Here is a 27,923-nt window from a genome sequence, read left to right on the forward strand (position 1 = left end):
CTTAGACCTCATGCGAAAGGCAGCGCCGACATTACCTACTACTTGTTTCTTGCACTTAGGGCGTGTAAAAAATGTCAAATAGGATAAATGATTAGATGAAGGATAGAGAAATCATAAAAAAAATTGTCTTCTCTTAATTAAGAGATGAGCTCCTAGCGCAATTTCTCTCACCCCATACTTAGGGATACTAGTTACAGATAAGACCAAGATTTTGCATATGTTTTTATTGTCTTAGGGCATATACAGTGATTGATAAGATAGTTTTATCTTTAACATTGCATGTGATTTAGATATGATAATAAAACCATATCTACAATGAGTTATCTCTTAGTCTTATCTTCAATGAGTTACCTCTTAGTCTTATCTTCAATAACTAATTATTCCTAAAAACTGCTAAGAGATCATCTCTCGAATAAGAGAAGACAAACTTCTTCTTATAATTTCTCTCTCATCCACCTTGTTTTTGTCAACTGCTGTACACGATCCCTCTCCGGGCATCCCCCCCCCCCCCCCCCCCCTCCCCCCTCTTTCGCCAAATTCCCATCTTCTGCACATTGACAATTTTGTTCTGTCAGGGCAGAACGGCTCATCATGGACAAGTTGCCTAACGAACAATCTTTACCCACAAGTACTATCATGTGCTTCTAAACGCTGACGAAACATACATCCGACAATATTCGCTCATAGCGAAAGGCTGTCGCACTTGTATACACATTATTGGCTTAGCACAATTCTGAAGCGTACAAAATAAGGCCACAGTGCGGCTGCTCCATGCCGAGTCCAGTTTTGCCACTTCCACAAGTTCAGGGACACCTTCACAGATTACATACACAGAGATGAGAGCTACACAAGACAAAAACTCCACACGACCAGCAACAATGGAACGAACAACAAATCCACCAACTATACATACGGCGGTTGGTTCACTGCAGAACATCATCGGATGGGCCGTCTCTACTTACTGGCCGTCCGAGCCTGTGTACCTTTGTAGCGACAGTGTCAGAAGAACCGCCTCTTCAGGTTCCTGGACGTTGCTTGGTAGGAGCTCATGAGGAGCCCAACACCTATACCAACTCCAACACAGACTCCCAGGCCAATCCCCACGCCGACTCTAACACCAGCGTTGAACCATGTGAGTTGCCCGTCGTCGTCGTCAGAGTACCAGCCTTCAGGGTATGCCCTGGTTCCCATGTTCATGTCACTCTCGTCTTCATCACACATAGCCTGCCAAAGAGACACTAATTAACTAACCGAAGTTTTAGGGGTTCAATAGACAAGAAACTAGGAATCACCCAAGCATGCTGTTCCAACTGAAGTGTGACAAAGCAAAGACCAAGATAATGTCAGTGATAGATACGGCATCAAATGTTGTAATACCCTGACTTAGCAAATAATTTCCCACTGTCTCTGAACCTTGAATGCAACAAGATTATCCGAAATAGTAAGATTAAAACAAAAACTCATGGCACCTAATACCTGTGACAGATCTCTTGCTCTAGCTTATCCATTACCTGACACCGACAGACTCACACGAATCATCAAAGGAAAACACTACAAAAAAGTTACCAAGAGACGGCTGGAAAGTAGACCTAAGATAACAGGTGTGATTCTCCGTGCTTTGAAGTTTCAAACCCTTATTAACATACGACATGAGTCTGGTTGCAAAGTGAATGTGGCCACCTTTGTTGCATTGTTAGGTAATATCATAACATAAGAATACCTGCTTGATCCAATTTTGAAGAGGGGGCACATGGCAATCAGGCTACTAAAGGATAATAGCAGCATCCCTACACCACTAGTTCCTATCTTACTACATAATATGCCACTTGATATTCTTTTTAAGATGAGATCTACATGTATGATCTAACACATGATCACATGGCAAAAAGATTAAGTTACGTTCAACTTTATAATACTCCAAGCTACACTAGCCAACGCAGAAATAAATATTAGACTTTGTGGCTAGAATTTCCATCCATATAGAATATATTTATCAAATGTACCGACAACACTAATACTAAAAATAATAATCAACATGACACTTCTAAATATTGTTTTATAAATCTACAAGAGTACTTTGCAACAATAGGCAAAAGCACATAAATTCAAAAGTCTAGTAAAAGACATTTTTACCAGAATACCAGTCATAATCAGTTAACGACAGAAAGTTACAGGGAGGAAGCAGCTTTCCCATTTTTGGGCGTAGCGATAGCACAGTTGGCGACAAATGTTTGCTGAAAAGCAAGGCAAATTTGCAACCACAAACACCCGAACGAGCAAAGCAGTTACAATAACGAGACACTACTATATCTATTTGATAAAAGTGAGACTGGGGCTATGCCCCAAAATGCTAGAGCACTAATACGTGCATATATATAGGAAGAACTGGAAGAGAAGTCCACACATAATCTGGCTATCAGAGCATTTGCCTGTCACCTGGCGCCAATCAATAGTTCAAACAAGTAGGCACACAACCACATTCTGCAGCCTATGCATATACTACATTACTAGGATCCCTTTTTGTTGCCACAATTGTTCATATAGCAAAGCTGTATCCCTTGTAGGTCGTACTAATCAGTAAGATGGAGCAAACTAATGTTGTCGAATCTTGATTAACTCACCGTCAAAGGCGCTGATCGCCGGCGAACCAACCCGCCAGCAACCTCTTCGGGGGTGGCCAGCCGCAGGGCTCGCGTGAGAACGGCGGGCTCGCCTGCGCAGTACCCGGCAACATAGTGTGACGCCCCCGATTTAATCGTACACTAATCATGCACGCAAACGTGTACGATCAAGATCAGGGACTCACGGGAAGATATCACAACACAACTCTAAAACATAAATAAGTCATACAAGCATCATAATACAAGCCAGGGGCCTCGAGGGCTCGAATACAAGTGCTCGATCATAGACGACTCAGCGGAAGCAACAATATCTGAGTACAGACATAAGTTAAACAAGTTTGCCTTAAGAAGGCTAGCACAAACTGGGATACAGATCGAAAGAGGCGCAGGCCTCCTGCCTGGGATCCTCCTAACTACTCCTGGTCGTCGTCAGCGGCCTGCACGTAGTAGTAGGCACCTCCGGTGTAGTAGGGGTCGTCGTCGACGGTGGCGTCTGACTCCAGGTCTCCAGCATCTGGTTGCGACAACCAGGTAGAAGGGAAAGGAGAAAAGAGGGAGAAAAGCAACTGTGAGTACTCATCCAAAGTACTCGCAAGCAAGGAACTACACTACATATGCATGGGTATATGTGTAAGGAGGCCATATCAGTGGACTGAACTGCAGAATGCCAGAATAAGAGGGGGGATAGCTAGTCCTATCGAAGACTACGCTTCTGGCAGCCTCCGTCTTGCAGCATGTAGAAGAGAGTAGATTGAAGTCCTCCAAGTAGCATCTCCAAGTAGCATCTCCAAATAGCATCGCATAGCATAATCCTACCCGGCGATCCCCTCCTCGTATCCCTGAGAGAGAGCGACCACCGGTTGTATCTGGCACTTGGAAGGGTGTGTTTTATTTAAGTATCCGGTTCTAGTTGTCATAAAGTCAAGGTACAACTCCAAGTCGTCCTGTTACCGAAGATCACGGCTATTCGAATAGATTAACTTCCCTGCAGGGGTGCACCACATAACCCAACACGCTCGATCCCATTTGGCCGGACACACTTTCCTGGGTCATGCCCGGCCTCGGAAGATCAACACGTCGCAGCCCCACCTAGGCACAACAGAGAGGTCAGCACGCCGGTCTAAACCTAAGCGCACAGGGGTCTGGGCCCATCGCCCTTAGCACACCTGCACGTTGCGTACGTGGCCGGTGAGCAGACCTAGCAACCTCCATTACAAAGGAAGTTGCGTTAACGCAGTCCAACCCGGCGCGCGCCACTCAGTCGCTGACGTCAAGAAGGCTTCGGCTGATACCACGACGCCGGGATACCCATAACTACTCCCGCATAGATGGTTAGTGCGTATAGGCTCGTAGCCGACTCAGATCAAATACCAAGATCTCGTTAAGCGTGTTAAGTATCCGCGAACGTCGAACAGGGCCAGGCCCACCTGTCTCCTAGGTGGTCTCAACCTGCCCTGCCGCTCCGCCACAAAGTAACAGTCGGGGGCCGTCGGGAACCCAGGCCCACCTCTACCGGGATGGAGCCACCTGCCCCTTCAGCCCCCATCTCCGAACAGTATCACAGGTAATGTAACTGTGTAAAGTATATAGTATATGCCCGTGATCACCTCCCGAAGTGATCACAGCCCAGTAGTATAGCATGGCAGACGGACAAGAGTGTAGGGCCACTGATGGAACACTAGCATCCTATACTAAGCATTTAGGATTGCGGGTAATGGTAACAACAGTAGTAGCAAGGACAGGCTATGCATCAGGATAGGAATAACGGAAAGCAGTAACATGCTACACTACTCTAATGCAAGCAGTATAGAGAAGAGTAGGCGATATCTGGTGATCAAAGGGGGGGCTTGCCTGGTTGCTCAGATAAGGAGGGGTCGTCGGTGACGTACTCGTACTCGGTGGCATCAGCGTCGGTCTCGTAGTCTACCGGAGAGAAGAGGGGGAAGAAACAATAATTACAATGCAAACATAAGCATGGCGGTGCATGACAAGACAAGTAATGATGCTAGGGGTGCCCTAGCGTGGTATGAGGTGGTACCGGTTAAGGGGGGAAACATCCGGGAAAATATCCCCGGTGTTTTCGTGTTTTTGGGCAGAGGAGCCGGAGGGGGGGAAAGTTGCGAGTTCGATAGGTTAGGGGGGTGTGGCGGACGAACGGGTTGCGTATCCGGGTTCGTCTCGTCGCTCTGAGCAACTTTCATGTAGAAAGTATTTTCATCCGAGTTACGGTTTATTTTATATTAATTTTTAAAGTTTTTAAATCATTTTCCAATTCGTTAATTATTAATTAAATTCAAAAAATAGTATTACTGCATCAGCATTACGTCAGCATGACATCATCAGTCAACATAGGTGTTGACTGGTCAGGCTGACGTGTGGGACCCACCTGTCATACTCTGTTTAATTAATTAGGGTTAGGTTAACTAACTACTGCTTAGTTAGACTAACAGGTTAATTACTAATTAAGTAGGATTAATTAACTTAATTAATTCATTAGATAATTAATTAATTAATAATTAATTTTATTAAATCATTTTTATTTTTATCTATTATTTTTATTTTTAATACTTTCTTTTAAACGTTCTGTGGGGTGGGGCCCCCATGTCAGTGGGCCACTAGGGTCTATCGGGTCGGGCGTGCGAGCACGCGGGCACGAGCGCTCGATGGGGCGAGCCTGGGCGCTGGCCCAGGCGAACGGTGGGGGGGGGGGGGGGGCGCCCGCGAGGCACGGAGCGGGGCGGGCCGCGTGATGCAGGGGCGGCCGCCGGAGGCTGAAGCAACAGCGGGAGCGGCAACGGGGCTCGCCAGGAGGGGCGCAGGGCGCGGCCGTCACGGGCGAGCAGCACGGCAGCAGTGCGAGGTGGCGACGGTGGTGAGCGGGGACGGGGCCCAGAGACGGGGCGGAGGGCCGTGGCCGGACGCGGACACGACAGGCGCGCGCGGGCCGGCGAGTAGGGCCGTGGGGAGCGGGGCCACGAGCAGGGAATGGCGAGGCGCGTGTGGGAGAGGGTAAGGAGGAGGGCGGAGGCCGTGGCCTCACCGGGAGTTATAGGGACGGGGCAGCGGGCTCGAGCTCGAGGAGGAGGACGAGGACGACGGCGGTCCGACGAGGTTGGCGAGGTGGAGTAGCTTCGGACGGCATCGGGCGACGAGGCGCGGCGTCGAGGTGGTCCCAGGGACGGCGAGCGGCGGCGTTGTCGAGGGCGCCGGCGACGTCGGGACGCCCCCTCCCGATCCAAATCGGGCGGAGGGGGGGGGGCCAGGGAGAGGGAGGGTCGGCGAGGAGGAGGTCGAGGACGGCGAGGAGCGCCGGCGGCTTCGGCAGGGTGGGGCGTCGTGCCCGGCCCAGATCGGGCAGAGGGGGGAACGGCGCGGAGCGAGGGGGGAGTGGGGGGTTCGTCCCCGATCCAATCTGGATCGGGAGGAGGGTGGGAACGATGTGGGGGGGGGGGGGAGTGCGGGGGGTTGGGTTAGGGTTTGCGGGGGGGGTGGGGATAAGGTGTGGCCGACTGGGCCAGTTGGGCCGGCCTGTCAGGCCACTGGCTGGGCCGAGGCCCAGTTGGCCTGGGGGTTTTCTTCCTTTTTTTCTTTTTATATATATTTTCTTGTCTCTTTTTATTTGTAGTTTCTTTTATTTTCAGTTTTATAAAATTACCACTAGTGCCTAATTTGTATTTACCAATAAACTACTACGAGATTAATTCTTAACCCATAATAAAATAGTGTTAGCATTTTATAAATTCAATAGGCATTTGTTTAATTGTTTTCACTATTGTTTTAATTGTTTTAGGGCCTTTAAACATTTTATCAAAGTTTGGTTTCTCCACCATAATTACCTATGTATTATTTGGTTCAGCTCAAACATTTTAGTTTAAAGTTTGGAAACTTTTACCGTCTGATTTGATTTTGAATTTGAATTTGAATCAGTTCTGAACTAACGCGAGATTATCGACAATAATCGAGGTGACGTGGCATAATTACCCGAGAGTTACTGTAGCTTGATTACCCGGGCGTCACAATTCTCCTCTACTACAAGAAATCTCGTCCCGAGATTTAAGAGGGAGAGTAAGGGGGAGATCTGGTTATGAAACTCTAACGAATCTTCTCGGTCTTGGTTGCTCTTCTCGAAGAGACCGATCCATTACATTGATGTCTTCATTACTCTTCTTCCAGTCATCATGATGAAGTCAGCATCCTTTCTTCAGGATCTCCATCGTACTTACGAATAGGTAAGGGGCAGCTCGGCTACGACATAATGCTTATGAGGGAAACAATCTGGGGTTAACCCATGAATGAGCATAAGATTATCTCTCGAGTTGAACATATAAAATACATCGAGAGTAAGGTACGAAGGTACAATAAGAGGTTCCAAGCGGATAGGTGGTTGCTCGAAGTCCGAACCAGAGTGAGAAAGGGGTTCAGAGTAGCGACAATAAATATTGCGTCTGATACCATAATAGAGCACTAGGAAGGTGGCCCATGAATTAAATACGAAGCCAAGCGTGGGGAATAACCACTAGAAACAGGGTCGTACAGGAGAGTCAGGTTTCGATCTAGTGGACCTGTGGGTTATGGGCCCACCATGTGGATTAGAAGTAGGAAGGGCGGAGACGTCTTGCGTGATCATGCAAGCAAGGCATGTCGGGGGGGGGGGGGTAGCCTGTCGATTATGTCGGCGACAACGTCGATACCAAGGGCGAGGGACGAAGAGAACTATTTTCCTGCTCGTTGAACGAGGCGGGCCAAGAGGCAAAGTTCTCATCCATCGGCGGTTACCGAAATGCCATCAACAATAGAAACAGGGTCTCACTGTCAGAGTTGTACATCGAGGTGTTTTACCTACGCAGTGAATTATTACTGCTTAGATTATATAGATCACAAGAAAGGTTAAACCAAATAATGGAAAGGAAAATGTGTTTAAGCACATATATCATGGGTATATCCTTCCCAAGGACAAGCAGAGCAAGATATCCATGACAGGATATAAAGTAGACAACCATTTAGGTAAGGGGGGGAGGAATCTCATGATATTACCCATACAACGGTGTTAGGATAAATGATAAACAAAATTTAGCATCGTGCTTCAAATGTTCCTGTTGAAAATCGGAGTACCATTGACATGCTTCGAGGTAGCATTGACATGGTCTTCAGGTGAAGATCAAACTTTGGAAACACGAAGGATCCGTCAGGAATAACTTGTAGAATAAGTCTTACAATTTCCCCATGGATGAACGGATAACCTTGCTGAAAAGGAATCTATAATGATAGGTCCTCCAGCCGGGGGGGGGGGTGCTAGGCATGGCATCATGTTACCGGGTCATCAAAGGACAAACAACATAACTCCTGGAAAGTTGTCCCATCCATCATATCTAACCAAGATTCAGATCCGATTGGTGTCAGGATACCTCAGACTTAGGATACCTGAGAAGAAAAGGTGCAACGCAAATTGACGAGATGACATTGTAAGATTCTCGGGGAAATGAACTATGAAGTGATTTCCGTTAACAAGAGTCCATCATTACCCCAAGGAGAGGACAAGGAGGTGTCTGGTGAACTCAACGGCAATTCACCGAGATTCCCAAAAGATGGATTTCCACCATTAAGTGAACAAGGAGATAACATTTGTCAGATCAAATGATATAAGGAAGTATGCTCGAGGAAAACATACACAATTAAACATTGGTTGAAAGGTGCGCCCGAAATATGGGTTGGGTTGCACGACCAATGTCAGAATGGTGATTCAATTAGCGAAGGACTTAGAATGAACTATCACCCATTCACTTCAGAGCAATAGGGTTGTTAGAAGTTTTGAATTCACACGTCATAGCTCCATTGTCGGTATTCCGGTTGAAAACAATACGGGGACCAAGGAATGAACGAAGATGGCAAGAAGTATTATGATATCAAGAATTATTAAGAGGTGGTGAAATTCTCACCACATTCTTGACAAAAAGAGATGGTAATACTTCTGAGGTAAAGAAGAACAATTGGTGGATAGCAAGGAAACCAAGGTACAGCCACAACACGAACAAGTTTGTGTTGGAAAGAAGGCAAGGAAGTAGTCAATGACACAAATCATCGAGGGGCAAGGATGGTAATTCTTATCATGAATTTGATTGATATTCTGGAATAGGCCAGAAAGTTGATAATGATCACGACACATTCGTCGAGAGATTACCTGAAGATGTAATCGATATGCGATCACATCAAGTCAAAAGAATGATGAAGTAAGAGGTTATTGGAACCATGGGTACGACACAAACTCGAATCCAAGCTTGTTGTCTGAGGTGGAATGATAAGACAAGGAAATCAACATAAGCTTAGCTCAGCGTCAAAAATTGTGTTCCGGGAAGAAGGACCAGGTAGCACAGTTAAGATTTAGCACGTTAATGATATAGCCGATCAGGCTAGGAATGACCTGATCGAGTACAAACTCGGACTTGAAGAAGATTATCAAGAGTTGTTGAACCGTAGGGCAGACTCGGTTCAGTTATCGGTGTCTTTGAGGGTTTAATAACTCAGAGCCCATGAAAATTGTAATCAGTGAGAATGTAGTACTTGATGAAGAACTCATAATAAGTTATGCAGTTTCAAGATAATCTCGAGATACCGGGGGTAATACTCGACGACAGATCAAAATAGAGGTTGGACTGGGGTATTGCTCTACAGAAGACAAGGGCTTAAACTTGCACGAGAATTGGTATTTAAAGGAGAACATGGTCGGAACCACGATTGAAAAAGGCCAGATCCCAGATATAAGATGAACTTATACCAAGGGAATAATTAATTTTAAAAGAAGCTTCGATGAGAAGATCTACATCGTGTCTATGGGCATGAACACAAAGTTCAAGGTCGACTCCCACTTCTTCAATGTATAATCTTCCATTCACTTCTCGCTTTGATAAAGGCATTAGTGTTGAAAGTTTTACCTGGTGAAATACCAGATGAGTATGACTCGTGAAATCTTCCGAGTTCACACATATTAAGGAAGGCATAGGTTCAACCCATCCGGGCATCTTACGAACATATACCACAAACTTCGGGGTAATTAATACAAGCTCGAAAGTAGAGCATTGTTGGTCAAGCAGAGGATACAATGTACCAAAGGCATTATGTATCAGGGGAAAGAGCTCACAAGGTGATTAATTATGAAGGGCATAAAATCCAACAAAGGAACCGATGGTCCACAACGGAGCTGGTGTGGGTATCGGTACTCTATCAAAGGAAGAAGGAATGCAAGTGCACCGGATCATAGATACAACTGACTAACCCACAGGTCCCAGGATCGAAACCTGGCTCTGATACCAACTTGTGACGCCCCCGATTTAATCGTACACTAATCATGCACGCAAACGTGTACGATCAAGATCAGGGACTCACGGGAAGATATCACAACACAACTCTAAAACATAAATAAGTCATACAAGCATCATAATACAAGCCAGGGGCCTCGAGGGCTCGAATACAAGTGCTCGATCATAGACGAGTCAGCGGAAGCAACAATATCTGAGTACAGACATAAGTTAAACAAGTTTGCCTTAAGAAGGCTAGCACAAACTGGGATACAGATCGAAAGAGGCGCAGGCCTCCTGCCTGGGATCCTCCTAACTACTCCTGGTCGTCGTCAGCGGCCTGCACGTAGTAGTAGGCACCTCCGATGTAGTAGGGGTCGTCGTCGACGGTGGCGTCTGACTCCAGGTCTCCAGCATCTGGTTGCGACAACCAGGTAGAAGGGAAAGGGGAAAAGAGGGAGAAAAGCAACCGTGAGTACTCATCCAAAGTACTCGCAAGCAAGGAACTACACTACATATGCATGGGTATATGTGTAAGGAGGCCATATCAGTGGACTGAACTGCAGAATGCCAGAATAAGAGGGGGGATAGCTAGTCCTATCGAAGACTACGCTTCTGGCAGCCTCCGTCTTGCAGCATGTAGAAGAGAGTAGATTGAAGTCCTCCAAGTAGCATCTCCAAGTAGCATCTCCAAATAACATCGCATAGCATAATCCTACCCGGCGATCCCCTCCTCGTATCCCTGAGAGAGAGCGACCACCGGTTGTATCTGGCACTTGGAAGGGTGTGTTTTATTTAAGTATCCGGTTCTAGTTGTCATAAGGTCAAGGTACAACTCCAAGTCGTCCTGTTACCGAAGATCACGGCTATTCGAATAGATTAACTTCCCTGCAGGGGTGCACCACATAACCCAACACGCTCGATCCCATTTGGCCGGACACACTTTCCTGGGTCATGCCCGGCCTCGGAAGATCAACACGTCGCAGCCCCACCTAGGCACAACAGAGAGGTCAGCACGCCGGTCTAAACCTAAGCGCACAGGGGTCTGCCCATCGCCCTTAGCACACCTACACGTTGCGTACGCGGCCGGTGAGCAGACCTAGCAACCTCCATTACAAAGGAAGTTGCGTTAACGCAGTCCAACCCGGCGCGCGCCACTCAGTCGCTGACGTCAAGAAGGCTTCGGCTGATACCACGACGCCGGGATACCCATAACTACTCCCGCGTAGATGGTTAGTGCGTATAGGCTCGTAGCTGTGACGCCCCCGATTCAATCGTACACTAATCATGCACGCAAATGTGTACGATCAAGATCAGGGACTCACGGGAAGATATCACAACACAACTCTACAAATAAAATAAGTCATACAAGCATCATAATACAAGCCAGGGGCCTCGAGGGCTCGAATACAAGTGCTCGATCATAGACGAGTCAGCGGAAGCAACAATATCTGAGTACAGACATAAGTTAAACAAGTTGCCTTAAGAAGGCTAGCACAAACTGGGATACAGATCGAAAGAGGCGCAGGCCTCCTTCCTGGGATCCTCCTAAACTACTCCTGGTCGTCGCGTAGTAGGCACCTCCAGTGTAGTAGGGGTCGTCGTCGACGGTGGCGTCTGGCTCCTGGACTCCAACATCTGGTTGCGACAACCAGAAAGAAGGGAAAGGGGGAAAAAGGGGGGAGAAAGCAACCGTGAGTACTCATCCAAAGTACTCGCAAGCAAGGAACTACACTACATATGCATGGGTATATGTGTAAAGGGCCATATCAGTGGACTGAACTGCAGAATGCCAGAATAAGAGGGGGATAGCTAATCCTGTCGAAGACTACGCTTCTGGTCACCTTCGTCTTGCAACAGGCAGAAGAGGGTAGGTCGAAGTCCTCCAAGTAGCATCTCCAAGTAACATCTCATAGCATAATCCTACCCGGCGATCCCCTCCTCATATCCCTGAGGTAGAGCGACCACCGGTTGTATCTGGCACTTGGAAGGGTGTGTTTTATTAAGTATCCGGTTCTAGTTGTCATAAGGTCAAGGTACAACTCCAAGTCGTCCTGTTACCGAAGATCACGACTATTCGAATAGATTAAACTTCCCTGCAGGGGTGCACCACATAACCCAACACGCTCGATCCCATTTGGCCGGACACACTTTCCTGGGTCATGCCCGGCCGCGGAAGATCAACACGTCGCAGCCCCACCTAGGCAAAACAGAGAGGCCAGCACGCCGGTCTAAACCTAAGCGCACAGGGGTCTGGGCCCATCGCCCATAGCACACCTGCACGTTGCGAGGGCGGCCGAAAGCAGACCTAGCCTAGTGGCGTTCCAGTCCAATTCGGCGCGCGCCGCTCCGTCGCTGACGTCTGAAGTGCTTCGGCTGATACCACGACGTCGGGATACCCATAACTACTCCCACGTAGATGGTTAGTGCGTATAGGCTCGTAGCCAGACTCAGATCAAATACCAAGATCTCGTTAAGCGTGTTAAGTGTCCGCGAACGCCGAACAGGGCCAGGCCCACCTCTCTCCTAGGCGGTCTCAACCTGCCCTGTCGCTCCGCCACAAAGATCCACACAGAGGGCCATCGGGACAAAGGTCCTTTCAGCCCCCAATCCGTGAATCACTCGCGGGTACTCTTCGAGCTGACCCGACTTTAGTCACCATCTGTATAGTATGTATGTATGTATAGTATATACCCGTGATCACCTCCCGAGTGATCACGGCCCAATAGTATAGCAAGGCAGACTGACAAGAAAGTAGGGCCAATGATGATAAACTAGCATCCTATACTAAGCATTTAGGATTGCAGGTAAGGTATCAACAGGTGTAGCAACAATGTCAGGCTATGCATCAGAATAGGATCAACGGAAAGCAGTAACATGCTACACTACTCTAATGCAAGCAGTATAGATAAGAATAGGCGATATCTGGTGATCAAGGGGGGGGGGCTTGCCTGGTTGCTCTGGCAAGAGAGAGGGGTCGTCAACTCCGTAGTCGAACTGGGCAGCAGCAGCGTCGGTCTCGTAGTCTACCGGGGAGAAGAGGGGGAAGAAACAATGAATACCAAGTAAACAGATGCATATCGATGCATGACATGTCAAGAAGCGATGCTAGGCGTGCCCTAACGTGGTATGAGGTGGTACTGGTTAAGGGGGGAATCATCCGGGAAAGTATTCCCGGTGTTTCGTGTTTTCGGACAAATGAACCGGAGGGGAAAAGTTGCGAGTTCGATAGGTTAGGGGTGTGTGGAGGACGAACGGACTGCGTATCCGGAATCGTCTCGTCGTTCTGAGCAACTTTCATGTTGAAAATATTTTAATCCGAGTTACTGATTAAAAGATATGATTTTTTAAAGATTTTATTAATTTCTGAAATTTAATTAATTAATTATTTAATTCGAAAATGGATTTATGACGTCAGCATGATGTCATGCTGACGTCAGCAGTCAACAGGGTTGACTTGGTCAACCTGACAGGTGGGTCCCGTTCGTCATTGACTGTTTAGTCTAATTAATGTTTAGCTAATCTAATTACTGTTTAATTAAACTAATTAGTTAATTAGGTTAATCTAATTATGATTAATTAACTTAATTAATTCCTTAATTAATTAATTAATTTAATTATTATTTATTTATTTAATATATATATTTTTTTAATTCTTTTTTTTAATAAAACCGTTCTGGGCGTGGGGCCCCCATGTCATTGGCCCCAGGGGGCCTTGCGGTTTTCGGGCGCATGGCCGCGCGGTTGTCGCCCGAACGGGCGCGGGCGCAACGGTGCCCAGCACCCGCTCTTTCGGGCGCACCACAGGGGCGGGCGGAGCCGGCAGATCGCCGGAGCAGGGGGGTTGGTGACCACGGCGGGGCTCGCCGGGCGCCAACTGCGCGAAGGACGGGGATTGCGACGGCGCACGGAACAGGGGCGGACGGAGGGAGGAGCGGCCTCGGCAGGGGCGCCGCTGTGAGCGCGGCCGAGGCGCGGGCCCGGCGCGTCGAGCGCGCACGCGGGCGCAGGCCGATGGCCGCAGGGGGTAGAGGGGCTCCGGGGTGCCGGAGCACGGCATCGAGCGGGCGAGGCGGTGTGGTCCGATGACCAAACGCGGCCACGGCGGGTGCGGTGGGGAACGAGGGGGAAGAGGAGGGGGACCTCGGCCGAGCGAGGAGGCGCGAGGGGAGGGACGCGGGCGCGGTGAGCCGGCGCGAGCCGGAGCGCGGCAAGCGCGGCACCGGAGCGGGCTCCGGCCACGGCGACCGAGCACGCGGGGGGGGGGGGGGGGAGATGGGATCGATCCCAGGGGGATCGGGGGAGCGAAGGGGGGAGGTAAAGCTCACGGGGGGGGACGCGTAGGGTCTAGGAGGCGGGCGCGGTGGAGCTTGGAGGCGACCGGCGAGGAGGAGGGCGGGGAGGCGTCCGGCGGGTGGCGACGGCCTCCTCCCGATCCCGATCGGGGGGGGGGGGAAGGGAGGATATTTCGGGGGGAAGTGGGGGGGGGGCTGTCGGTGGGGAGTGAGGGGGGGAGTGGATAAGGGAGAGGAGTGGGGGGGGGGGGGCGACCTGGGCCGGCCTGGTTGGCCCGATGGCCAGCTGGGCCGCGGTCCAGCAGGGGAGGGGCTTGCCTCCTTTTGTTTTTTTGTTTTTTTTTGTTTTCTGTTTTTCTTTCCTTTTGTATTTTCTTTTATTATTTCTTTTCTGTTTAAATCATTTAATCCATTTAGCCATTTTATAAAAATATGCCTGTTGCACTATAATTACCCTTGTAATATTCGTCAACCACCAAACAATTTTATTTTAAATTTTGAAATTTTTTATTGTTTTCATCAATTTGAATTTTGAATTTGAACGGTTTCGAATTATTGCGAGGATAGCAACAGTAATCGGGATGACGTGCCAAGATTAGCGTGGGATTACTGTAGCAAGATTATCCGGGCGTTACAAATCTCCTCCACTACAAGAAATCTCGTCCCGAGATTTTAGGAGGTAGAAGGAAACAGTGCGGGGTATTCATCACGCAGGCGATCCTCGCGTTCCCAGGTGGCTTCGTCTTCAGAGTGATTCGACCACTGGACCTTGAGGAACTTGATCGCCTTCTGGCGTGTGCGGCGTTCAGCTTGGTCGAGAATGCGGACCGGATGCTCTTTATAGGAGAGGTCCTGTTGCAATTCGAGCACTTCATGATCCACAGCTCGGATTGGGTCCTTGAAGCAACGGCGGAGTTGTGACACATGAAACACATCGTGAACCTGAGAAAGGTTCGGCGGAAGCTCCAATTGATATGCCACTTTTCCACGCCTTTCCAGAATAGGGAATGGGCCAATATAGCGAGGAGCTAGCTTGCCCTTGATCCCGAAGCGGTGAGCACCCTTCATTGGTGTAACGCGAAGATAGGCCTTTTCGCCAGGTTGATAGACCATGTCTTTATGATGACGGTCATAATTACTCTTCTAGCGTGACTGAGCAGTCTTGAGATTCTCGCGAATAATGCGGACTTGCTCTTCGGCATGTTGGATAATATCCGGACTAAAGAGTGGACGTTCCCCCGTTTCTAACCAGTTCAGAGGGGTTCGACACTTTCGTCCATATAACACTTCGAAGGGGGCCATCTTCAGACTAGCTTGATAGCTATTATTATAAGAGAACTCAGCATACGGAAGAGATTCCTCCCATTTCTTGCCGAAGGAAATAACACAAGCTCGAAGCATGTCTTCGAGAACTTGGTTGACACGTTCAACTTGCCCTTGTGACTGAGGATGAAAAGCAGTGCTGAAAGACAGATGAGTGCCCATAGCTTCTTGGAAACTCACCCAGAATCTTGAAGTGAATAAACTGCCACGGTCTGAACTGATAACCAGTGGAATACCGTGAAGCGAAACAATTCTGGACATGTAGAGAGTTGCAAGATGACTAGCAGTGATCGTTTCTTTGACCGCCAGAAAATGTGCAACCTTAGAAAGTCGGTCAATGACGACAAGAATAGCATCATTACCTTTCTGCGATTTGGGGAATCCAGTAACGAAGTCCATCTCGACATGGTCCCATTTCCATTCAGGAATAGATATAGGTTGCAGAGTTCCAGCAGGCCTTTGATGTTCTGCTTTGATACGACGGCAAACGTCACATTCAGCAACATAACGAGCAATGTCTTGCTTCATGTTAGACCACCAGAATCTCTGACGAATGTCTTGATACATCTTCGTACTACCAGGATGGATACATAGAGGCGTATCATGAGCTTCTTTCATAACCTCCTGAGTCATATTCAGGTTTTCCTTCTTACACGGCACCACTAGGCGGCCTTTGAAGTACAAGGCGCCATCATCAGCAATAGTGAAGGATGAGGAACTTCCTTCTTTGAGGTCTTGCTTAATCTTGTAGACTTCAGAGTCAAATCCCTGCATTGTCTTTATGGTGCCCACGAGATCGGGTTCAACAGCCAGGGTATAGAGGGATCCCTGGGAAACAACACGGAGATTCATCTTGCGGAACTCCGGAGGAGGGGGAGCGAGTGCACCCGGAGGAACAATATGGAGGTTCAGCTTTCTGAATTCTTCAACAAGTGAGGGCTGAACTTTGTGAACCTGGAGGTGGTTGCAGTAAGACTTGCGGCTCAAGGCATCAGCCATTACATTAGCCTTGCCTGGGGTATAGGAAATACCCAAATCAAAATCTGCAACAGTCTCCATCCATCTCTGCTGACGGAGGTTCAGGTCTGGCTGAGTAAACAGATACTTCAGACTTTGGTGGTCAGTGAAGATCTCGCAGCGATTACCGAGTAGGTAATGTCGCCACTATTTTAGCGCATGAATGACAGCAGCAAGTTCGAGGTCGTGAACTGGGTAGTTCTCTTCGTGAGGGCGCAATTGCCGAGAGGCATAAGCAACCACTTTCCGCTCTTGCATTAGGACACAGCCTAGTCCTTGACGGGAAGCGTCGCAGTAAATGACGAAGTCCTTCTTAGTATCAGGAGGAGCTAGTACTGGGGCAGAAGTTAACTTGTCCTTGAGTGCCTGGAAACTTTCCTGACATTTATCTGTCCATTGGAACTTGACGCCCTTATGTAATAGGTTAGTCAGAGGCCTGGCAATCTTGGAGAAGTTCTCGACGAATCGACGGCAGTAGCTGGCGAGACCGAGAAAACTTCTGACTTGCTTAACGTTCTTCGGAGGAGTCCAATCGAGAATAGCCTGAACTCGTTCAGGGTTGACGGCAATACCATCCTTAGAGATGACATGCCCAAGATAGGTTACTTCGGGAAGCCAGAATTCACATTTGGAGAACTTGGCATAAAGTTGATGCTCTCGTAGCTTTTCCAGCACGAGGCGAAGATGTTCAGCATGTTCCTCTTCGTTCTTGGAAAATACCAGAATATCATCCAGATAAACCACGACGAACTTGTCGAGGTAATCCATGAATATATAGTTCATCAGGCGAGAGAAGGTGGCTGGAGCATTGGTTAAGCCGAAAGACATGACGGTGTACTCGTATGAACCATAACGAGTCACAAAGGCGGTCTTGGGGATATCTTCCTCACGAACACGGATCTGGTGGTAACCCAACCTCAAGTCGAGTTTAGAGAACACTGATGATCCAGCCAATTGATCATACAGATCATTGATCCGAGGAAGAGGATACTTATTCTGAATGGTAGCTTGATTTATAGGACGGTAGTCTTGGACCAATCGGTTTGTCCCATCTTTCTTCTTGACAAAGAGAGAAGGTGCTCCCCAAGGAGAGCAACTTGGGCGAATGAAACCACTTCGAAGAGATTTATCGATTTCCTCCTTAAGCTCAAGGAGTTCATGCGGCGGCATCTTGTAGGGTCGCTTGGCTATAGGAGTGGTGCCTGGTTTCAAGTCGATGACGAATTCGACAGCTCTAGCAGGGGGAATCCCTGGGAGTTCTTCAGGAAATACGTCTAGGAATTCACGCACGACGGGAATGTTTTCAATGCCCTCAAGTGGTGCAGCGTTCAATGCGTTTAAGGCATAAAGTCTGGCCTCGGCATTCCGAACCAGATGAGCATCGTAGCTAATTATTTCATCAGAAGGGTGTAGTAGATGGACGGTCTTGGTGGCGCAAACGATAGAAGCGGTATGCGCCTTTAACCAATCCATTCCCAGAATGAGATCAATGCTACAGGACTTCAGTACGATGGGAGAGACAAGGAATTCCAGTCCCTCAATTTCTACAGGGACGTCGTTGCAAATCATGGAGGTTTGATATTGGCCCGCAGGGGTGTGCACTAATAGAGAAGCGTTCATGTCTTCACTTTTAATGCCATGCATGAATGCAAAATCTTCTGACATGAATGAATGTGATGCTCCTGTATCAAATAAAACAGATGCTGGTACTGAATTTACGAGGAGTGTACCCATCACAGTAGCAGGCTGGTCTTGAGCTTCATTCAGATCAATGTGGTTGGCATGAACACGGCCATAAGACTTGGCATTGTTGTTGCGGGCCTGGTTGTTCCCACGGCCAGTTGCTGGAAGGGCCAGTTGATTCTGTTTCTGGTTGCATTCCCTAGCACGGTGCCCTGGTTGTCCGCACCTGAAGCACAACCCATTCTCGGGGGTAGGAACAGGAGCTTGGGGTGGTGGAGCTGGAAGCCTCGGCTGCCTAGTTGGAGCAGCCGGCAGACGAGGTGCAGCATAAGACTGCCTTGGGGCAGGTGCAGTTGGACGGTACATGCTGTTCGGGATCCATATCTTACGCTTCTGCGAGGGCGGGCCCGAAGATGAGCCCGTGTCACGGTTGCGCCTTTGAGAGCTCTGGTGTTCCTGCAGACCAGTCTCGACATTGATGGCCTTGTTCACCAAGGTGGCGAAATCGGCAAAGTCATGCACTAGAAGTGTGAGCTTGATGTCAGCTTGAAGGCCTTCACGGAACTTCTCCTGTCTGCGAGCATCAGTTGCAATGTCTTCTTCAGCATAGCGGGATAAGTCCAGAAACTCCCGCTGATAAGCTTCAACAGTCTTGTTGCCTTGGGTGAGGTTGCGAAACTCACGCTTCTTCCTGTCCATGATTCCCTGAGGAATGAAGCGGGCACGGAAGGCAGCCTGAAAGTCTGGCCAGGAGATGATTGTCCCAACTGGCAGAGTACGCCTATGGCTGTCCCACCATTGAGCTGCGGGTCCCTTCAGGAAGAAGGAAGCAAAAGTGACATAGCTGGCAGGGGCTACATCAGCAGACTCCATCTCATAGGTGATGTCACGGAGCCAGTCATCAGCATCCAGCGGCTGGGTTGAGCTGCGGTACACACTTGGGTTGAGGCGTATGAAATCCTGCAGAGTTGTTGTGTTTGGATGCTGGTTCATATTGGGGCGAGGAAACTGAGCCATCATGTTTTCCATGAACTGGCGATTCATCTCAAGCTGTTGGATCATACCAGCCATGTACTCAGGCGGTGGTGGGAAGTTGCCACCACGACCACGACCAGCTGGTCTAACCATCCTGCTAATATATAACAGGGGTAGTTCAGTATTGAGAAATTTGCATAGACAAGAGTCATTCATGATGAAACATGCATAATGAAAGGAGCACGACAGATACCACATAGATAGTCGGCATAACTTACAAAAGGGGTCGGACATAGAGTTCAGTACACAGAGTTCCGTACATAGACTAAGTCATCATAGGTGGCACGCAGGCTCGCGAGTGCATCTAAGATTAATGAGCAAGACTACATCAGTCCCAGGAGGTACTGTGAAGGTAGCTGTAACCTGACAGCTGGTAGTGAGGCAACGGATAGTCCTCCACGTCAGTGGCCTGGGGGCCGCGGATACTCTGGTGTAGAACCCGACGCTCAGGTGGCAGAAGAGGACCAAGTGCGGGAGAGTAGCCTCCCACCTCTGGCCATCCGACACCGTGGGGCATCACGGTCCTGGCTGGGTAGATCGCAGAACGCGGCAGCTGTCCAGATCGGACAAAGGGGTGCAACCGCGTCAGAGCCCTGTAAAGGTGCTGACGAGTGGTGTACAACTCGTGGCGAAGAGCTCTGTTTGCTCGGTCCAGCCCATCAGCATGCAGAACCAGGCGCTGATGGTGGAAAGGCTCTCGGGTGACGGTGGAGTAGGCGGCAGTGTAGTATCCCTCCGCACCAACGTCAGATGCGATAGGAATGTGCCTGAAAGGGGAAGTGTCCAATGCCTGATACTCTCCACGAAGACGTGTCAGAGCAGCATGAGCCGCATCGTGGACTGCCATCTCGATGGTCACTCCAACACCATGGGCGGTGTGCAGCACGGTAGTGGACTCATACTCCCGAGAGTAGAGGTGGACGATGGCACGATACTGCTCCTGGTTAAAGTCCTGGTACTCCTCGTAGACGGTGTACTCAGGGTGCCAGCGATAACCCAGATAGGTCATCATATCAGCTAGCACAGTAGGTGATCCTGAGGCACCAATGGCCGCAATGTGGCGCACGACCTGCCTCGTGGGTTCCATCTGAAAACAAAGATGTTTCAATGGAGTCAAATGACAACATGGGCACTATTCAAAATGCTATCCTGCAGAATAACTATGGCTTATCCAACTTTGGGGTGAACGTGGTAACGGGATCCTAAAGTCAGAGTTAGTAATTTCGTTTAACCCGAGTAGAAAAGAGTTCAGAGTCCCAGAGTAAAGGTCGAGGAGTAAAAGATCCTAGTACCACCCAATGGCGACGTGGGCCCGTAAGGCTCACAGCCATGTTAGTAAAAGTTTTGTAGTGACTAGACTCGACTTCGGCCAAGGAGTGTGGAAGGGGGATTCCTACAGGCAGTCGGCTCTGATACCAACTTGTGACGCCCCCGATTCAATCGTACACTAATCATGGACGCAAATGTGTACGATCAAGATCAGGGACTCACGGGAAGATATCACAACACAACTCTACAAATAAAATAAGTCATACAAGCATCATAATACAAGCCAGGGGCCTCGAGGGCTCGAATACAAGTGCTCGATCATAGACGAGTCAGCGGAAGCAACAATATCTGAGTACAGACATAAGTTAAACAAGTTGCCTTAAGAAGGCTAGCACAAACTGGGATACAGATCGAAAGAGGCGCAGGCCTCCTGCCTGGGATCCTCCTAAACTACTCCTGGTCGTCGTCAGCGGGCAGCACGTAGTAGTAGGCACCTCCAGTGTAGTAGGGGTCGTTGTCGACGGTGGCGTCTGGCTCCTGGACTCCAACATCTGGTTGCGACAACCAGAAAGAAGGGAAAGGGGGAAAAAGGGGGGAGAAAGCAACCGTGAGTACTCATCCAAAGTACTCGCAAGCAAGGAACTACACTACATATGCATGGGTATATGTGTAAAGGGCCATATCAGTGGACTGAACTGCAGAATGCCAGAATAAGAGGGGGATAGCTAATCCTGTCGAAGACTACGCTTCTGGTCACCTTCGTCTTGCAACAGGCAGAAGAGGGTAGGTCGAAGTCCTCCAAGTAGCATCTCCAAGTAACATCTCATAGCATAATCCTACCCGGCGATCCCCTCCTCATATCCCTGAGGTAGAGCGACCACCGGTTGTATCTGGCACTTGGAAGGGTGTGTTTTATTAAGTATCCGGTTCTAGTTGTCATAAGGTCAAGGTACAACTCCAAGTCATCCTGTTACCGAAGATCACGGCTATTCGAATAGATTAAACTTCCCTGCAGGGGTGCACCACATAACCCAACACGCTCGATCCCATTTGGCCGGACACACTTTCCTGGGTCATGCCCGGCCGCGGAAGATCAACACGTCGCAGCCCCACCTAGGCAAAACAGAGAGGCCAGCACGCCGGTCTAAACCTAAGCGCACAGGGGTCTGGGCCCATCGCCCATAGCACACCTGCACGTTGCGAGGGCGGCCGAAAGCAGACCTAGCCTAGTGGCGTTCCAGTCCAATTCGGCGCGCGCCGCTCCGTCGCTGACGTCTGAAGTGCTTCGGCTGATACCACGACGTCGGGATACCCATAACTACTCCCACGTAGATGGTTAGTGCGTATAGGCTCGTAGCCAGACTCAGATCAAATACCAAGATCTCGTTAAGCGTGTTAAGTGTCCGCGAACGCCGAACAGGGCCAGGCCCACCTCTCTCCTAGGCGGTCTCAACCTGCCCTGTCGCTCCGCCACAAAGATCCACACAGAGGGCCGTCGGGACAAAGGTCCTTTCAGCCCCCAATCCGTGAATCACTCGCGGGTACTCTTCGAGCTGACCCGACTTTAGTCACCATCTGTATAGTATGTATGTATGTATAGTATATACCCGTGATCACCTCCCGAGTGATCACGGCCCAATAGTATAGCAAGGCAGACTGACAAGAAAGTAGGGCCAATGATGATAAACTAGCATCCTATACTAAGCATTTAGGATTGCAGGTAAGGTATCAACAGGTGTAGCAACAATGTCAGGCTATGCATCAGAATAGGATCAACGGAAAGCAGTAACATGCTACACTACTCTAATGCAAGCAGTATAGATAAGAATAGGCGATATCTGGTGATCAAGGGGGGGGGGTGGCTTGCCTGGTTGCTCTGGCAAGAGAGAGGGGTCGTCAACTCCGTAGTCGAACTGGGCAGCAGCAGTGTCGGTCTCGTAGTCTACCGGGGAGAAGAGGGGGAAGAAACAATGAATACCAAGTAAACAGATGCATATCGATGCATGACATGTCAAGAAGCGATGCTAGGCGTGCCCTAACGTGGTATGAGGTGGTACTGGTTAAGGGGGGAATCATCCGGGAAAGTATTCCCGGTGTTTCGTGTTTTCGGACAGATGAACCGGAGGGGAAAAGTTGCGAGTTCGATAGGTTAGGGGTGTTTGGCGGACGAACGGACTGCGTATTCAGAATCGTCTCGTCGTTCTGAGCAACTTTCATGTTGAACATATTTTAATCCGAGTTACTGATTAAAAGATATGATTTTTTAAAGATTTTATTAATTTCTGAAATTTAATTAATTAATTATTTAATTCGAAAATGGATTTATGACGTCAGCATGATGTCATGCTGACGTCAGCAGTCAACAGGGTTGACTTGGTCAACCTGACAGGTGGGTCCCGTTCGTCATTGACTGTTTAGTCTAATTAATGTTTAGCTAATCTAATTACTGTTTAATTAAACTAATTAGTTAATTAGGTTAATCTAATTATGATTAATTAACTTAATTAATTCCTTAATTAATTAATTAATTTAATTATTATTTATTTATTTAATATATATATATTTTTTAATTCTTTTTTTTTTTAATAAAACCGTTCTGGGCGTGGGGCCCCCATGTCATTGGCCCCAGGGGGCCTTGCGGTTTTCGGGCGCATGGCCGCGCGGTTGTCGCCCGAACGGGCGCGGGCGCAACGGTGCCCAGCACCCGCTCTTTCGGGCGCACCACAGGGGCGGGCGGAGCCGGCAGATCGCCGGAGCAGGGGGGTTGGTGACCACGGCGGGGCTCGCCGGGCGCCAACCGGGCGAAGGACGGGGATTGCGACGGCGCACGGAACAGGGGCGGACGGAGGGAGGAGCGGCCTCGGCAGGGGCGCCGCTGTGAGCGCGGCCGAGGCGCGGGCCCGGCGCGTCGAGCGCGCACGCGGGCGTAGGCCGATGGCCGCAGGGGGTAGAGGGGCTCCGGGGTGCCGGAGCACGGCATCGAGCGGGCGAGGCGGTGTGGTCCGATGACCAAACGCGGCCACGGCGGGTGCGGTGGGGAACGAGGGGGAAGAGGAGGGGGACCTCGGCCGAGCGAGGAGGCGCGAGGGGAGGGACGCGGGCGCGGTGAGCCGGCGCGAGCCGGAGCGCGGCACCGGAGCGGGCTCCGGCCACGGCGACCGAGCGCGCGGGGGGGGGGGGGGGGGAGATGGGATCGATCCCAGGGGGATCGGGGGAGCGAAGGGGGGAGGGAAAGCTCACGGGGGGACGCGTAGGGTCTAGGAGGCGGGCGCGATGGAGCTTGGAGGCGACCGGCGAGGAGGAGGGCGGGGAGGCGTCCGACGGGTGGCGACGGCCTCCTCCCGATCCAGATCGGGGGGGGGGGGGAAAGGGAGGATATTTCGGGGGGAAGTGGGGGGGGGGCTGTCGGTGGGGAGTGGGGGGGGAGTGGATAAGGGAGAGGAGGGGGGGGGGGGCGACCTGGGCCGGCCTGGTTGGCCCGATGGCCAGCTGGGCCGCGGTCCAGCAGGGGAGGGGCTTGCCTCCTTTTGTTTTTTTTTGTTTTTTGTTTTTCTTTCCTTTTGTATTTTCTTTTATTATTTCTTTTCTGTTTAAATCATTTAATCCATTTAGCCATTTTATAAAAATATGCCTGTTGCACTATAATTACCCTTGTAATATTCGTCAACCACCGAACAATTTTATTTTAAATTTTGAAATTTTTTATTGTTTTCATCAATTTGAATTTTGAATTTGAACGGTTTCGAATTATTGCGAGGATAGCAACAGTAATCGGGATGATGTGCCAAGATTAGCGTGGGATTACTATAGCAAGATTATCCGGGCGTTACAGTAGCCGACTCAGATCAAATACCAAGATCTCGTTAAGCGTGTTAAGTATCCGCAAACGCCGAACAGGGCCAGGCCCACCTATCTCCTAGGTGGTCTCAACCTGCCCTGCCGCTCCGCCACAAAGTAACAGTCGGGGGCCGTCGGGAACCCAGGCCCACCTCTACCGGGATGGAGCCACCTGCCCCTTCAGCCCCCATCTCCGAACAGTATCACAGGTAATGTAACTGTGTAAAGTATATAGTATATGCCCGTGATCACCTCCCGAAGTGATCACAGCCCAGTAGTATAGCATGGCAGACGGACAAGAGTGTAGGGCCACTGATGGAACACTAGCATCCTATACTAAGCATTTAGGATTGCGGGTAATGGTAACAACAATAGTAGCAAGGACAGGCTATGCATCAGGATAGGAATAACGGAAAGCAGTAACATGCTACACTACTCTAATGCAAGCAGTATAGAGAAGAGTAGGCGATATCTGGTGATCAAAGGGGGGGGGGCTTGCCTGGTTGCTCAGATAAGGAGGGGTCGTCGGTGACGTAGTCGTACTCGGTGGCATCAGCGTCGGTCTCGTAGTCTACCGGAGAGAAGAGGGGGAAGAAACAATAATTACAATGCAAACATAAGCATGGCGGTGCATGACAAGACAAGTAACGATGCTAGGGGTGCCCTAGCGTGGTATGAGGTGGTACCGGTTAAGGGGGGAAACATCCGGGAAAATATCCCCGGTGTTTTCGTGTTTTCGGGCAGAGGAGCCGGAGGGGGGGGGGGGAAGTTGCGGGTTCGATAGGTTAGGGGGGTGTGGCGGACGAACGGGTTGCGTATCCGGGTTCGTCTCGTCGCGCTGAGCAACTTTCATGTAGAAAGTATTTTCATTCGAGTTACGGTTTATTTTATATTAATTTTTAAAGTTTTTAAATCATTTTCTAATTCGTTAATTATTAATTAAATTCAAAAAATAGTATTACTGCATTAGCATGACGTCAGCATGACATCATCAGTCAACAGAGGTGTTGACTGGTCAGGCTTACGTGTGGGACCCACCTGTCATACTCTGTTTAATTAATTAGGGTTAGGTTAACTAACTACTGCTTAGTTAGACTAACAGGTTAATTACTAATTAAGTAGGATTAATTAACTTAATTAATTCATTAGATAATTAATTAATTAATAATTAATTTTATTAAATCATTTTTATTTTTATCTATTATTTTTATTTTTAATACTTCTTTTAAACGTTCTGTGGGGTGGGGCCCCCATGTCAGTGGGCCACTGGGGTCTATCGGGTCAGGTGTGCGAGCACGCGGGCACGAGCGCTCGATGGGGCGAGCCTGGGCGCTGGCCCAGGCGAACGGTGGGGGGGGGGGGGGGCGCCCGCGAGGCACGGAGCGGGGCTGGCCGCGTGATGCAGGGGCGGCCGCCGGAGGCCGAAGCAACAGCGGGAGCGGCGACGGGGCTCGCCAGGAGGGGCGCAGGGCGCGGCCGTCACGGGCGAGCAGCACGGCAGCAGTGCGAGGTGGCGACGGTGGTGAGCGGGGACGGGGCCCAGAGACGGGGCGGAGGGCCGTGGCCGGACGCGGACAAGACAGGCGCGCGCGGGCCGGCGAGTAGGGCCGTGGGGAGCGGGGCCACGAGCAGGGAACGATGAGGTGCGTGAGGGAGAGGGTAAGGAGGAGGGCGGAGGCCGTGGCCTCACCGGGAGTTGTAGGGACGGGGCAGCGGGCTCGAGCTCGAGGAGGAGGACGAGGACGACGGCGGTCCGGCGAGGTTGGCGAGGTGGAGTAGCTTCGGACGGCATCGGGCGACGAGGCGCGGCGTCGAGGTGGTCCCAGGGACGGCGAGCGGCGGCGTTGTCGAGGGCGCCGGCGACGTCGGGACGGCCCCCTCCCGATCCAAATCGGGCAGAGGGGGGGGGGGGGCAGGGAGAGGGAGGGTCGGCGAGGAGGAGGTCGAGGACGGCGAGGAGCGCCGGCGGCTTCGGCAGGGTGGGGCGTCGTGCCCGGCCCAAATCAGGCAGAGGGGGGAACGGCGCGGAGCGAGGGGGGAGTGGGGGGTTCGTCCCCGATCCAATCTGGATCGGGAGGAGGGTGGGAACGATGTGGGGGGGGGGGAGTGCGGGTGGTTGTGTTAGGGTTTGCGGGGGGTGTGGGGATAAGGTGTGGCCGACTGGGCCAGTTGGGCCGGCCTGTCAGGCCACTGGCTGGGCCGAGGCCTAGTTGGCCTGGGGGTTTTCTTCCTTTTTTTCTTTTTATATATATTTTCTTGTCTCTTTTTATTTGTAGTTTCTTTTATTTTCAGTTTTATAAAATTACCACTAGTGCCTAATTTGTATTTACCAATAAACTACTACGAGATTAATTCTTAACCCATAATAAAATAGTGTTAGCATTTTATAAATTTAATAGGCATTTGTTTAATTGTTTTCACTATTGTTTTAATTGTTTTAGGGCCTTTAAACATTTTATCAAAGTTTGGTTTCTCCACCATAATTACCTATGTATTATTTGGTTCAACTCAAACATTTTAGTTTTAAAGTTTGGAAACTTTTACCGTTTGATTTGATTTTGAATTTGAATTTGAATCAGTTCTGAACTAACGCGAGATTATCGACAATAATCGAGGTGACGTGGCATAATTACCCGAGAGTTACTGTAGCTTGATTACCCGGGCGTCACACATAGACCTCAAAGGCCGAGGCTGAGGCCGCCGCTGCATCGGCGGGGACGCAGTCCATCGCCCAGGCAGGGGAATCGGCCTTGGCGTCAGGGCACCGTCGAAGGGTGCCTCGGAGGAGGGCGGCGTCGCGGTGGTCTGCAACCTCGAAGGAGGCGTCGGGCGGGGGGAGGCGCGCAGCCGCGGTGGAGACGTAGGTGGCCTCGCCAGAGACTGGGTCGCGGCGGTCGAGGCGGAGAGGGAGCGAGGAGGGGGAGGCCTCGGCCCCGGCGTGGTGGATGGCCAGCTAGAGCCGTGGCGGGGCAGCAGCTACGGAGCCGCGGGGCGATAGGCGCACGTAGAAGAGGCGGACCTCGAGAAAGCCGCCGGCATCCGACGCCGGCTGGTCCATGCGCGCTGCGCGAGGTGGGAGGCGTGGAATTAGCTTAGGGTTCCGCCATTGGGAGGCTTAAAGGTGGGGACGAGTACGGTTAATTGATTTTGAGATTACAGAACAGAAAGCAACTACTGGTGTAAATAAACAAGGTAGTTTTTTTTAGAACCATAAGTTTTTTTAGATCATAAGTTTTTTTTAAGAATTCTCGCCACTTTATTGATTGAACAAAATGTTCATAGATACACGGTTTGGGTCATGTGGTTGCCCAACCAAACATGCCTACCTATGCCTAAACTACAACTTGACGAGATTATGAGCCTCGAAATTAAAGTTCCTACGCTCATGAATGAAAATACAAGAAGTAAAACTAGTACTACGCTGCACGATTTCATGTACTATAGCTCCATGATGGTCTCCTGTCCCACTGAAGATGTCATTCACTACACCCAGACAGTCCGAGGCCACACCAATTTTCAGAACCGCAAAGTCATCTGCAAGAGATAGAGCT

General features: G+C 50.0%; 1 pseudogene; it reads right to left on the reverse strand.

Moving 5' to 3' along the window:
- Nucleotides 1-999: 999 nt before the first annotated feature.
- On the reverse strand, nucleotides 1,000-27,430 carry LOC123156337 (uncharacterized protein At1g01500-like; annotated as a pseudogene).
- Nucleotides 27,431-27,923: the final 493 nt, after the last annotated feature.

Source organism: Triticum aestivum, chromosome 7B, assembly GCF_018294505.1.
Source record: "Triticum aestivum cultivar Chinese Spring chromosome 7B, IWGSC CS RefSeq v2.1, whole genome shotgun sequence".
Classification (NCBI taxonomy): Eukaryota; Viridiplantae; Streptophyta; class Magnoliopsida; order Poales; family Poaceae; genus Triticum; species Triticum aestivum.